Source organism: Achroia grisella, unplaced genomic scaffold (assembly GCF_030625045.1).
Source record: "Achroia grisella isolate CSIRO2021 unplaced genomic scaffold, CSIRO_AGI_Agris_v1 utg1334, whole genome shotgun sequence".
Classification (NCBI taxonomy): domain Eukaryota; kingdom Metazoa; phylum Arthropoda; class Insecta; order Lepidoptera; family Pyralidae; genus Achroia; species Achroia grisella.
The window spans coordinates 38,935-52,177 of NW_026712623.1; the positions used below are offsets into that span (position 1 = coordinate 38,935).

Below are 13,243 nucleotides of genomic sequence, written 5' to 3' on the forward strand. Positions count from 1 at the left end.
AATGATCGGTACGCAAACGTGATAAAACTTCGTTTACGCGATTGGACTGCTGTTCGGTGCGAATGCACTGAACATTGAATAGCTCTGCACTAACTGGTTTGTCCATAGAAAAAACTATGTCATGTCTAGTCGGGTTAGTAACTTCTACTATGCCGCGGTTATTTTTAACTGTAGTTCCACAACTTTTGATTTGACAGTGTGAGATAGTCTGATCATTTATTAATGCATCACCATCATGAAAATTAATTGGGATACGAACTAATTTAGATGTATTTGCGGGGATTATATCCTCATATAAATTTAAATTACGAGAATCGTACATTAACAGAGGTATTTTCGAATTCCGTGTAACTAAAACCTTATCCTTTAGATTAATGCTAGATTCTAATTTTTCCAATAAGTCATAACCAATGGCCGTCAAAATAATCATGAAATTTATAGATAAATAGAGTAATATCTTCATTCTCTTTAAATTCTTGAAAGCACGGTAAAGTTAAGGAATAATAATTTTTCGTGGTTGCATGAATGTTTGTTACCTCAAAAGTGTTATGTATGTTCGTATAAAGGAGACGTCAATCAAACAAATGTGCTGAGCTATGATTACTTTATTTCTAATATCATTCTAATTAAGTACCTCCCATATTATAATAATCAAAGTACCCACAATCCCCTTATCAAAATTAAATTTACGCAGTAAATTTTACAAATTAATTTTTTTATATCATATAACAAAATAATTGGATCCATAAAAAAAAATAAGATACAACTTATTATTTCTAGAATCATCTATATCATATATCAATAATTTATCTATTCATGTTTTGAAATATAAATACATGCAAATAGATATTCAATTAATTATAAAAACTTAATATAAATTGATAAATTTAAATTATATAAATTATATAATTTTACATATTTATTTTCTATGAAAAATGAATTAAACAATATAAAATTTAGACTATTATTTAAATATCAATAAATTACATTTAACAGTAGGTAACAGGTGTACATGTTACTCTTAATTGTTGTCATGTCCTATCAATATCATGACCTTGAAGCGTTTTCCGCGGAGAATCCCCACCGATCAGGAGGCCGAACTATCCTGCCGAAACGAGTACGATAACAATTATTATAATCTAATGGTGGATGGTCAGGTGACGGTACGTTGGAAGTGGCCGTAGGCATTATATCATCGTAAGAGGGATAACTTATGGTAACATCCCTACTATTCGAATCTATTATAATGTGTTTTCTATTGCGCCTAATTATACCCCCTGAAAGTAACGTTATGCAATAAGATCTTGGATCTACTATGCCTGAAATTGTACCTGGTATCCAGTAATTTTTCATACGAATTTTCACTTTCTGTCCAATACAAAGTGGCTTTAATAATCTCGCAGTTCTGTAGTACACGAGTTTTTGCGAATTTTGCCGAGTTTTAAGTTTCTTAATGACATCGTGGTTTATCTTTGGCATATACATATTTGGATTACAAGGAATAATACTTCGTAGCTTTCTATTATAAAATAACTCTGCGGGTGACGGTATATCCTTACTAATCGGTGTATTTAGAAACTCTAGTACTGCCAAATTAAAGTCAGTACGATTATGCAACGTTTTTTTCATGATGTTTTTAACCGTTTGGATCGCGCGCTCGACTTGTCCGTTTGACTGTGCATACCTAGGCGAAGACGTCACGTGGTCAAAATTTCATTGACGAGCGAAATCTCTAAATGACATCGACGAGAACTCTGGTCCGTTATCAGACATTATGATCTCTGGAATACCAACCCTGCTAAAAATTAATTTTAATTTATTGATTACATGATTTGAAGTTTGATTCTGTAATTCAATTATTTCAAAATATTTGCTATAATAATCTATTATTATTAAAAATGTTTTATTACTAAAGTGAAATAAATCTACTCCAACTTTATACCAAGCTCTTTCAGGTATCTCATGAGGAATTAACGGCTCTTTAGTATTTTGATTTTTATATGCTAAACACGACTGACAATTTGATAAAAAATCTTGTAACTGTGATGTCATATTCGGCCAGTACATGGTTTCTCGTGCTCTAAGTTTATACTTCTCGATTCCTAAATGTCCTATGTGTATCTTTTCAAGCATCTCTCGGCGCATACAGTTAGGTACCCACCAAACCACCCGAGATCCCTTCCAAATTATGCCAAAATTTACAGACAATTCATCCCTGCTATCCCAATAACATTTTAATCTGTCTTCTAGCTTACTTTTATCTGACGGCCATCCCTTTCGTATTATACTAATTAACGCCTGTGAGACATCGTCATTTTTAGTATATTTCTGAATTTTTAAAAAATGAGAGTCACACAACGGATTACTTGCAGTTACCATACACACTTGCGCTTGGGTTTCATAGTAATCGCGCGGGGGGGTGGGGGGGTCAGAGTTTGTAGCGACGGCACGGGACAGCACATCTGCAATGTACAGGTACTTGCCTGGTTTGTACACGAGTGTAAACGAGTACGGTTGCAATCGTAATAACATTCGTTGCAGACGGGCGGGGGCAAATTATATCACAGCCGAGGAGGACTCTTAAAAAAAATATAATTTTCTTATAAAAATATTTATTAATTACTACAGCACTGGCAGCTCCGCGATGGAGACCGATTCTTACAATTATATTGAAATATATATTTTAATTTAATAGGAAAGTACTGCATCGTCAGCGAAACTGCACGTGGAAGAATTTTGTAGCTGACGGTGCAGCCTAGATTACTGTAAGGGTTATTACACACTGTTGTATTAAAATAATTACAAATTATTGTTATATATATAACACGTATATAACACCTCCATCCTTAGAGAAGCCATTATCTCACTTGGAGTGTAAATGGCGTATTGGAAGATGTATCAGGAATGCTGACAGCTGCATGCGGGACACTATACACTACTTCAGGTGTCTGTTGATCTCGTTGTTGTTTACATTTCATCTTATAGATGATTACGCCAATGATTGTCAATATGAATAGAAAATATGCTGGAACGGTAAGTGCGATATGACTTGGTTTTATCTCGGTTTCTTTATTAACGGCTCCTCTTTCTGTATGAGATGTTGTAGCTCATGTAGTTTACTCAATGATATGTCCCTTAAGTTGAGAGTAGATGTAGATTCACTGATATTGGTGCGAGACATGTCTAGTGATATCAATGTTACGGGTGAACCGTTGATTTTGTTATTTCTATTATAAATCTTCGATAATGGTGTAAACAAGGAACAACCAGTAGGTATATTTACCAGGATGCTGCCAATATATATATTAAAAATATCAGATTTGCATCTTGTTTCAATTTTTGTCTCTAACGATAAGCTCAGAATATAATTAGCTTCATCTAATTGTTCTATTATTTCTGTGTTCGTGTTTTTTATTCTTACAAACTGGCATATCGGTAAGATGATTTGATGAGTTATAAGATGATGGATGCAATCTGGTGATTGAGATGTTATTTTATCCTCTTCTTTGCAGATATAAATTTCTGTTATGTGCTTACACTCTCTCTCGATGTAGCTGTATCTATTATCATTCATTGCTAAATAGGGTTTATGTGGAATAAGGATTGTATGGTGAACAGTGGGGATAGGGATTAATTTGTACAATGTAAATGACGTGGGTTGGAGTATTGGGATTTTAAGCACAACTACTATAGTGTTTCCTTTAAAGTATGATCCTGTACTGATTATATCGTAATATTCCCTGATTTCATTAGATAAAATTGATACTAATCTATCGCTGCTGTATATATCTGCGAGTGTTTTTATTATTTGTTGTATATTAACAATAGATATCATCTCGCGATGGCATATACCTAATTTTGTGAATGCTAATATATTCTCTAAATTTGTTAATATTTTAGTTATGACTTCGATATTATTATTTAGGTCCAAATAAATAGAATCTAAGTGCAATCTCTTTCGAAAATGTATGTCATATTTTGCAGTAATATTTTGTAACTGATTAATAGAATTTTGTATATGATATTGATTTTCTATCAATCCTGAGATGGTGGTATTTATTTCATGTAATGCCTGTTTATTTATAGATATATTTTTATTAATCTTACTTATAATATTATTCTGGTTACTGCTTAAACTACTAATTGCAGAATCATAACGAATCGCATCATTATAATCTAAATTTCCCGTAATCCTCTTAATAATAGACCCAAATTCATTAATTAAACCTCTCTTAAACCTATTATTTGATAGTCCATTGTACATGGATATGATAGTGTCTATATTGTTTGATATATATTGACGTTTAGAATAATACATATAATTATCAAATTCCACTTCCTTAAATTTACTCTCTAAATTATCCATATAACTTTTTTGATTAATAATAGTCTTGATAGATTCCTCTATATCTTCTAATTCTATGGGATGTATAAAACTATGCTCTAACTCGACGAGTTTAGTTTTGCCTAACTTAAATGGTAGTATTCCTGGATTATCCGTAAGGCGAGTTATAACTACTTCCTGCTGAGCTTTCGCTGCTAGAAGTATCGCTACGATCGTCCTGCAACAAATTTATTGTATGTTTTAGGGGCCGTCTGACGTTTCTCCTAGCAATCCTGCGTCCTTTATCTAAATCTATAGCAAGGGGGTCCACGTCTTTAACAATTTGTTTTTTATACTTGGGTTCTGTTTTGTGTCTACTATCTGTTTTTTCGAATATTATTTGACCTGGTGAAACTGAGGGTAAGGCTTCTCTATCTTTATTAATATTAGTTATTTGTTTTTCATGTTTTCCAGAACTATAGTCGTGTATATTTTTATATAAAGATTCAGTTAATTTTTTATGTTCGACAATATACTGTTGAATATATTCTTTATTATATTTTATATCTAAGGGGTCCTGACTGTCTAAATGACCTGATATAACTTCAAATGGAGTTTTATTTGTCATAGAATGTATAGAGCTGTTATAACCGATGACTGCATTGATTACTAACTCACATGTTGAAGATTTTGGATATAAAGCAGTTTGAATACGCACATGTTCTAATAATGTTGAATGGAAACGCTCTATGGTTCCATTAGACTGGGGGTTTCTAATAGTTGTAAAATGGGTTTTTATCTTGTACATATCTAACAGTTCCTGTATAACGTTATTCTTAAATTCCTGACCTTGGTCAGATATAATTAATTGAGGGGTACCGTGATGCGAGAAATAAATACGTAGAGCTTTAGCTACGGATATGGCGTCTGCCGCAATTAATAAGTAAGCTTGTGCATACTTGGAAAAACTGTCTATAATAGTTAGGTATTTTTCTTTAGCTACTGTAAGTATATCCATAAAGACTTTTTCGAATGGTTTACTTGTTACAGGTACTAACTGTAATTCAGCATTTACTGGTCGTCTTTCATATTTAGAACTATTGCAAACGAGACATGTATTAACTATTTCCGAAACGGTTTTTGACATATTAGGCCAGTAATATTTTCGTTTTAATGCATTACAATTTTCTTGAATACCACGATGGTTGCTTTTACCAACGTGGTGTTTTCCAGCTATTTCCTTCTGTCTACTTTCCTCTAGAATATCTTCTAATAATGTGTCACACAACATTAAATTATAAGAATTATTTTTAAATGTTTTTTGCAATACTCTGACTAATTCTTCTTGATAATCTTTTTCTATTAATATGCCTATCTGTTTGTTTGGACTGATGTAATCCTTAAATAGTTTAATAATATCTTTTTCGAATGATTTTATTCCTATTTGACTACTGTACCTCATTTTACCCGGAAACGTGTATTTTATTTTAGGTTTTACTATAGATAGTGATTGAACATTAATTTTTAATTGTATATTAAACTCGTTTAAGGGTTTTTTTGTATATGGTAATAATAAAATGGGATCTTCCTGGTTACTATGTACTGTGTCTACGTCGTTGACTATGGATACTGGGGGGTGGTTTATTAGTGAAGCATCCTCCACGTCCATGCTATTAACATTTATTTGTACTCTGGATAGAGCATCGGCATTGCTGTTAAGTTTGCCTTTTTTATAGGTAATATCATAATCATATTCCTCTAGCTTTAATCGCCAGCGGACAAGACGGGAATTGGGTTCCTTTAAAGACATAAGCCAGGTAAGTGGTTTATGATCAGTAATAATATGAAATTTTCTGCCAAATAGGTATGGTCTGAAGTACTTGGTTGCCCATACAATACTTAAGAGTTCCTTCTCTATGGTACTGTAGTTAATTTCAGAATCATTTAGAGTGCGGGATGCATATGCAATTGGCTTGTCAGAACCAATTTTACCTTGAGATAAAACTGCTCCGATTGCAAAATTACTAGCATCTGTAGTAAGATTAAAATCTAGAGAAAAGTCGGGGTATTGGAGGATTGGATCATTCATAAGAAGCGATTTACAATGATTAAAGCAATCTGTGTATTGTTGTGTTAATTCAATTTTAAAGCCTTTCTTTAAACAGTTGGTTAAAGGTTTTGTTAATTTGGCAAACTGTGGTATAAATTTTCTGTAATAACCCAGGAGACCTAGAAATCCTTTAATTTCTTTTGGAGTCTTCGGGATAGGATAATTCTGAATAGCCTTAATTTTTTCAGGATTAGGTTTTATGCCATTAGAAGTGATTATATGACCAAGAAAAGGTGTTTCTCTTTTCATAAATTCTGACTTATCTAATTGTACTTTTAAATTTACTTCTCTAAGTCTCTGAAAAACGGTTTCCAGATTTAATAGATGCTCTGCAAGGGATGTGGAATATACAATAATGTCATCTAAATAAACAACAGTATTGGGTAGACCTCTAAGTACATTGTCCATCACCCGTTGGAAGGTGGACGGAGCATTTTTCAAGCCCATGGGCATCCTGAGGAACTCATAATGTCCATTTTCGACATTGAAAGCTGTTTTAGGAATGTCAAAGGGGTGCATTTGAATTTGGTAAAATCCACTAGCTAAATCAAGGGTGCTAAAATAATTACATTTACCTAATTTATCCAAAACATCTGATATATTAGGGAGAGGATATTTATCATTAATAGTTTTATCATTAAGTTTACGAAAATCAACTACGAGTCTCCATTTCTTTCTGCCTGAGGCATCAGCCTTTTTAGGAACTATCCAAATAGGGGATGACCAGGGTGAGTTTGAGGGTTGTATAATTTTTTGTTTCAACATCTTACTAATTTGCTCTTGAACTTCTTGTTTATGTATATGGGGATATCTATAGCTTTTAGTGTAAATGGGTATTTCATCCATAGTATTAATTTTATGTTTAACTGCATTTGTAAATGTTAAATTCTGACCTTCATAATAAAAAATGTCACTGTATCGTTCACAAATTCGTTCTATATTTGCTTTTTCCTCTTGGTTTAAGTGGTCAGTTCGTATTAAAGATTTAATATTATATTTCTCATTTGCCAATATATCAAAATTATAACAATTAAAATTTTTAACTGAACTACATAGAAGGGGTTGTTTTAAACTAAATATTACGTCATTCGGTGTATTATTTGAAATTTCCACATATGCTTTATAATTTCGCGCTGTTGTAATAGTATTATGTATATAACATCCATTTATTTTTGTTTCGTTAACTAAAATATCGCCCTGCTTACGCGATACAGGTAATTTAATTCGCTCCGTACTTTGAGTCTTAATAATACATTCGTATAAGTTATTAACTCCAGATCTCAACATTTGTATTTTATTTATGGAATTGTTAGTTTTTAATAAGTTTTCTCCTAAGTCGATTCGAGCCTTTAATTTATTGAGAAAATCAAGTCCAATTAATCCGTCAAAAACATCATGAAACTTATATATATAAAACTTTGTTTGTCCATTCTCTTTAAACTCTGGAAAGATAGGTATTTCGATGGCATAATAATTTTTTGTAGTGCAATGAATATTAGTAACTACGAATGGTTCATATAAAGTAGGAAAATTAGAAAAATATCGTTGTACGGCTTCCGGAGATATAAAAGATTGATTAGCACCGGTATCTATGAGTAATTTTAATGGGGGGTTGTTAATTTGTATATAGGGTAACACACGATTACTTTGTAAATTTATTTCTGTCACGAGGGTTGGTTTTTCATCGAACCATCCTGAAAATCCTCATTTTCATATTCTTGAGCATAATCAGTTGTGTTTAAATTATCGTAATTTTCGTACTGTTCGTAGTCAATATCCGGACAATCTACAGGGTAATAATGTTCATCAAGTTGTGGGTGTGAAGTGGACGGTTCCTGTGGATAGTAATACTGTTCACTATCGTAGGGTTGCGAATTATTCATATTAACTTCTCGGAATTTAAAATATCTATTAGTGGGATTTTGGAAATTAGACAAGTCCTGTCCTCCTGGTCTAAATTGGGGTTTATTTTTAATAGTACTAACACCACTCATAGGTGCGAATCGATTCATTTGAGGTTTTTGTAAGTTTCCATAATTAAATTGTGGTCGCGGGGGGTTGAAAAATTTATTTTGTAAATTATTTTGCATGGGTCTATAGCCCTGTTGATTTTGTGATGGGCCTTGACCTCTGAATACCTGGTGGGTATGAGCAAATGGGTTAGGTTTGCCTAAAAGAGGCCTAGGTTGTTGCACTGCCATTGGCATGACTGGAACTGGCATAGAAACCATGGATGGTTTACGTAATTCTGTATTTTTACTAGAACTGGCTGACGGATACGTAGTTTGCATATATTTAATATTCTGTTCTTTTTGGACGTATTTAAGTGCCATGGGTAAAGAAGTAGGTTGCATACACCTAACTTGTGAGCCTAGAGGATCTTTCAATCCCGCTATAAATGTTTGAAGGGTTTGTTCCGTATAAAAGGATCGCTTTATTTCTTTCGTACTTGTATCTGTGATATTTATGTTTATATAATTAATTATTTTACTTAACATTTGTTGGCAACGGATATAAAATTCTTGTGGGGTTTCATTTTCCTGTCTTAACAAAGTTAGGTCCCTATTTAGAGTAGTTTCGTCCCTTTGATCAGCAAAATTTTCTATTAGAGTTCTCCGTATATCTGTCCATGAAGTATTATTTCCGCTTATGTTCAATACGTCTTCGGCGTCGCCTATTATTTTATTTAAAATACCGTTTAGTAAGGTGGCGTTGGCTACAGGGTAATCTTTTGCGAAGTAGGTAATGGTAAGGTCGTCACAGGTTGCTATAAACCTGTATAATCTATTTGGATCGCCATTGAATTGAGGTACATTTTTTAATACCATATGGATAAGCTGTATGCGTTCCTGTTCACTTGCCATTTTAAATATATATAAAGACACACACAAAAATAAAATATCAAATAATAAGAGCTGAAATAAAACAATACACTAAATCTATTATATGAAACTAAGTAAAGTACCTAATTGGAATTATAATAATTATAATTGCACGGTCGTATTGCCGGTCACTTGTAATTCGATCAGTGAAATACGACGATTGTATTCCGGTCGCCTTATTAATAAATTACCTAATGCAATTCTAGATTGATAGAATTTACTTTAATTATTTTATAAAAATAGCGAAACACTAAAAATAGTAAATGCTTCGGTCGGCGAAGGAAGGTCAGGGAAACAATGAAAAGATAATAAGCACTTACAGAGTCTGCACGGCTATCATCTTGTCTCCACTCTGTGATGACTTCTTCTGCCTTGTCCTTTCTCCCGGCTGCTTGTTAAAGGTTCTGGATCCTCGCCAAGACCGTAGAGACGGTTATTCGGTTTTCGAAGTTCAGATAACGCGAACGCGAAGATCCTACCGACTGCGCCAATTATATCACAGCCGAGGAGGACTTTTAAAAAAATATAATTTTCTTATAAAAATATTTATTAATTACTACACCACTGGCAGCTCCGCGATGGAGGCCGGTTCTTACAATTATGTTGAAATATATATTTTAATTTAATAGGAAAGTGCTGCATCGTCAGCGAAACTGCACGTGGAAGAATTTTGTAGCTGACGGTGCAGCCTAGATTACTGTAAAGGTTATTACACACTGTTGTATTAAAATATATTATTGTTCTATATATAACACGTATATAACAAATTATTGTTATATATATAACACGTATATAATATCTGTACTATCAATCGCTCGTATATATACGTATAGTTCACAAGCGAAAACACATGCGTAAAGTTCTTTCTCGATTTGAGCGTACGATTGCTCGGTTTTCGTTAGGGATTTCGAGGCGTAACACAGGGTTATTATTTTGCATTAAACAGGCATCTAAACCGTTTTTACTCGCGTCTACAGTTATCACTACTGGTATGTTTATGTCATAAAATTTTAAAACAGGTGGGTTAACTAAAAATTTTTTTAAGTTTTCATAACATTTTTGGTGACGATCGTCCCAATGCCACTCAATTTCTTTTTTTAATAGTTCACGTAAAATATAAATTTTTTCAGACAAATTTGGAATAAAGGTACCAACGTAAGTAACTAAACCAAGAAATCGTTCAATATCCTTTACATTTGAAGGTGTAGGCATATTTTTTATTGCAGAAATTCGCGTGTCATCAGGTTTTATTCCATTTTTACTAATTTTATGGCCAAGATACGTTATTTCCGACGTCCCTATTTTGCATTTGTCTCTTTTGAGTTTTATATTTATTTCAGCACATCGTTTTAATACAGCTCGTAATCTTTTATCATGAATTTCTAAAGTGGGACCATGAACTAATAAATCATCAATGAATAATACAACCCCTTCCAAGTCATCAAAATGCTCATACAGTCGTGTTTTAAAAATTTAGGATGCTGATGAGATACCAAAAGGCATTCTCAAAAAATTATAAAGACCAAGCGCCGAATTAAAAGTGCACAAGTCCGAACTATCTTTTTGTAGCTTTAATTGCCAAAAACTATGTTTTGCATCAAGAGTACTAAAATAATTTGACCTCTTCGAAAGTAGGGAGTTTAAAGTGTTCTCTTTTTATCGCTTTGTTTAGGTCCCGTGGGTCTAAACATATACGCAAATCACCATTTGTTTTTCTAACTACAGTCATACTATATACCGAATCTGTGGGTCCCTCTACTTTGGCAATAATTTCATTTTTCTCCATATCTAAAAGTTTATTTTTTATTTTGTCCTTTAGCGCTAATGGCAACTTCCTAGGTGCATGAATGACTGGAGACACGTCGTCTCTTAATTTTATATGATACTCGCCCGGTAGACACCCTATACCTTCAAATACGGCGGGAAACTCATTTAAAATATTTTGACTGCTGATGGACGGATGTTGATTAATTGACAATATTCGTTTTAATAAATAAAGCTCCTCACACGATTTTCTACCTAACACAGGGGGCGACTCAACATCAACAATAATAAATTGTAAATAATAAAAAATATCTTTATGTAAAACCTTTAAAAAACATTTACCTAAAACTTTAATTTCATTTCCTGAATAGCCATGCAATTTCATTGATGTATTTGTTAATTGAATTTCGTATATTTTTAGCATATAAAGTAATTTTTTAGGTAATACATTTACGTCCGCGCCGGTATCCAGTTTAAAATTAATAATTTGGCCACTAATTTCTAAGTCTACCGACCAGTCATCACTTTTATTATTTATAGAAAAAAATACCTGATCGGATGAGACATCCCTCACGGCGTAAATATAATTTGTACACATTCTTGCATAGTGATGTAATTTTCCACATTTATTACAATATTTTCCATATGCAGAACACTCATTACGTCTGTGCATTAATCCACAACTTTTACACTTAATGAACTCAAGATGTGACCTTTGAACTGGCGACACTATTTTTGTAGGACGTGATCTGTTATTGTTTTGTGAGTTCACTGAAGTATTAGTACGATAACGTGTATTTGAAAACGCGACACCAGCAGCGTAACGCCGATCCAAGGCGGGAAGGGGGGGTTGCTCGCTCGACGAACGCCAGCTTCCATCGCTGCTTCGAACCTGTTGTTTACTACTACGTTTCACCATGTCTGCCCTGACTGATTGATTATTCTCCATATTTTGTGTAATTGTATGTATCTCATGGCTGCTGCATTTATTTTGAATGTTCGCTGCTTGCATACGAGACATTTCAGCTAGTCTACAAATTTCCAATGCTTTCGATAGATTTATTTCCGGTTCCCTCAATAATCGTTCCGAAAGGGCCACGTCACTAAGCCCACATATCAATCTGCTGCATATTAAATCGTCCCTTAAATCTCTTAACTCACACGTAGATGCAATCTTGTTTAGCTCAAATACATACTGTTCGACGGACTCAAATTCTTTTTGATCCCGTTTGAAAAATTTTTGTCGTTCCACCGCCAAGTTCTTTTTCGTTATAAAAAATGCATCAAATAACCTTAATAATTCCGTTACATTCTTGTATTCTGTAGTAAATTGTTCACTAACTTCCCTGCATTTATCTCCAATGACATGCAATAGAATATTAATTTGTACTTTGTCACTCTTCTATGATATTTCACACGCCTCATAGTAGATATTAAAAGATTTCTTCCAACGCTCCCATTCTCGACTCAAATTTCCGGAAGTGACATTAGTCAGACTATTTTCAAAATCAAAGGCTGTGGAGGTGTAAAGGCAAGCTCCATTTTAATATAATTCACGAACACACGCACTAAGTCTGTTCACTATTCAAAGTTTAAGAGCTATATGTATAATATTTACTTTTTGACCGGCTGCGCCATGTTATGTATGTTCGTATAAAGGAGACGTCAATCAAACAACTGTGCTGAGCTATGACTGCTTTATTTCTAATATCATTCTAATTAAGTACCTCCCATATTATAATAATCAAAGTACCCACAAAAAGGATCATAATTACATGGTATATGCTGAAAGAACTTTTCTACTGCATTGGGGCTTATGAAAGACTGATTGGCACCGGTATCAATGAGTAGTTTAAGGGGCGGATTTAATATCTGAATATACGGTAATTGTCGCTGTGTCTGTAAGTTTATCTCTATTTTAGTTTTCCTGATTTCTGAATATTCTGAAAATTTTCATTTTCAGTAACTTCGTAATTTTCGTTTTCAGTAAATTCGTCACGAGTTTCCTCTACATACGGGGATGGATAAGTCTGTTCATCATTTTCTGTATAATAGTCGGGATAGTAATAGTCACTGTCAACGTTAACGTTATTATATGTGTCGTAATAGTATTGGGGTTCGTAGCATTCAGTTAAGTTTAATTCGCGACCTTTAAGGTAATTA

General features: G+C 33.4%; 1 pseudogene; it reads right to left on the bottom strand.

Annotated features, from left to right (window-relative positions):
• Positions 1 to 9,652: 9,652 nt before the first annotated feature.
• Positions 9,653 to 12,814, bottom strand: LOC131855200 (uncharacterized; annotated as a pseudogene).
• Between the last annotated feature and the right edge of the window lie 429 nt (positions 12,815 to 13,243).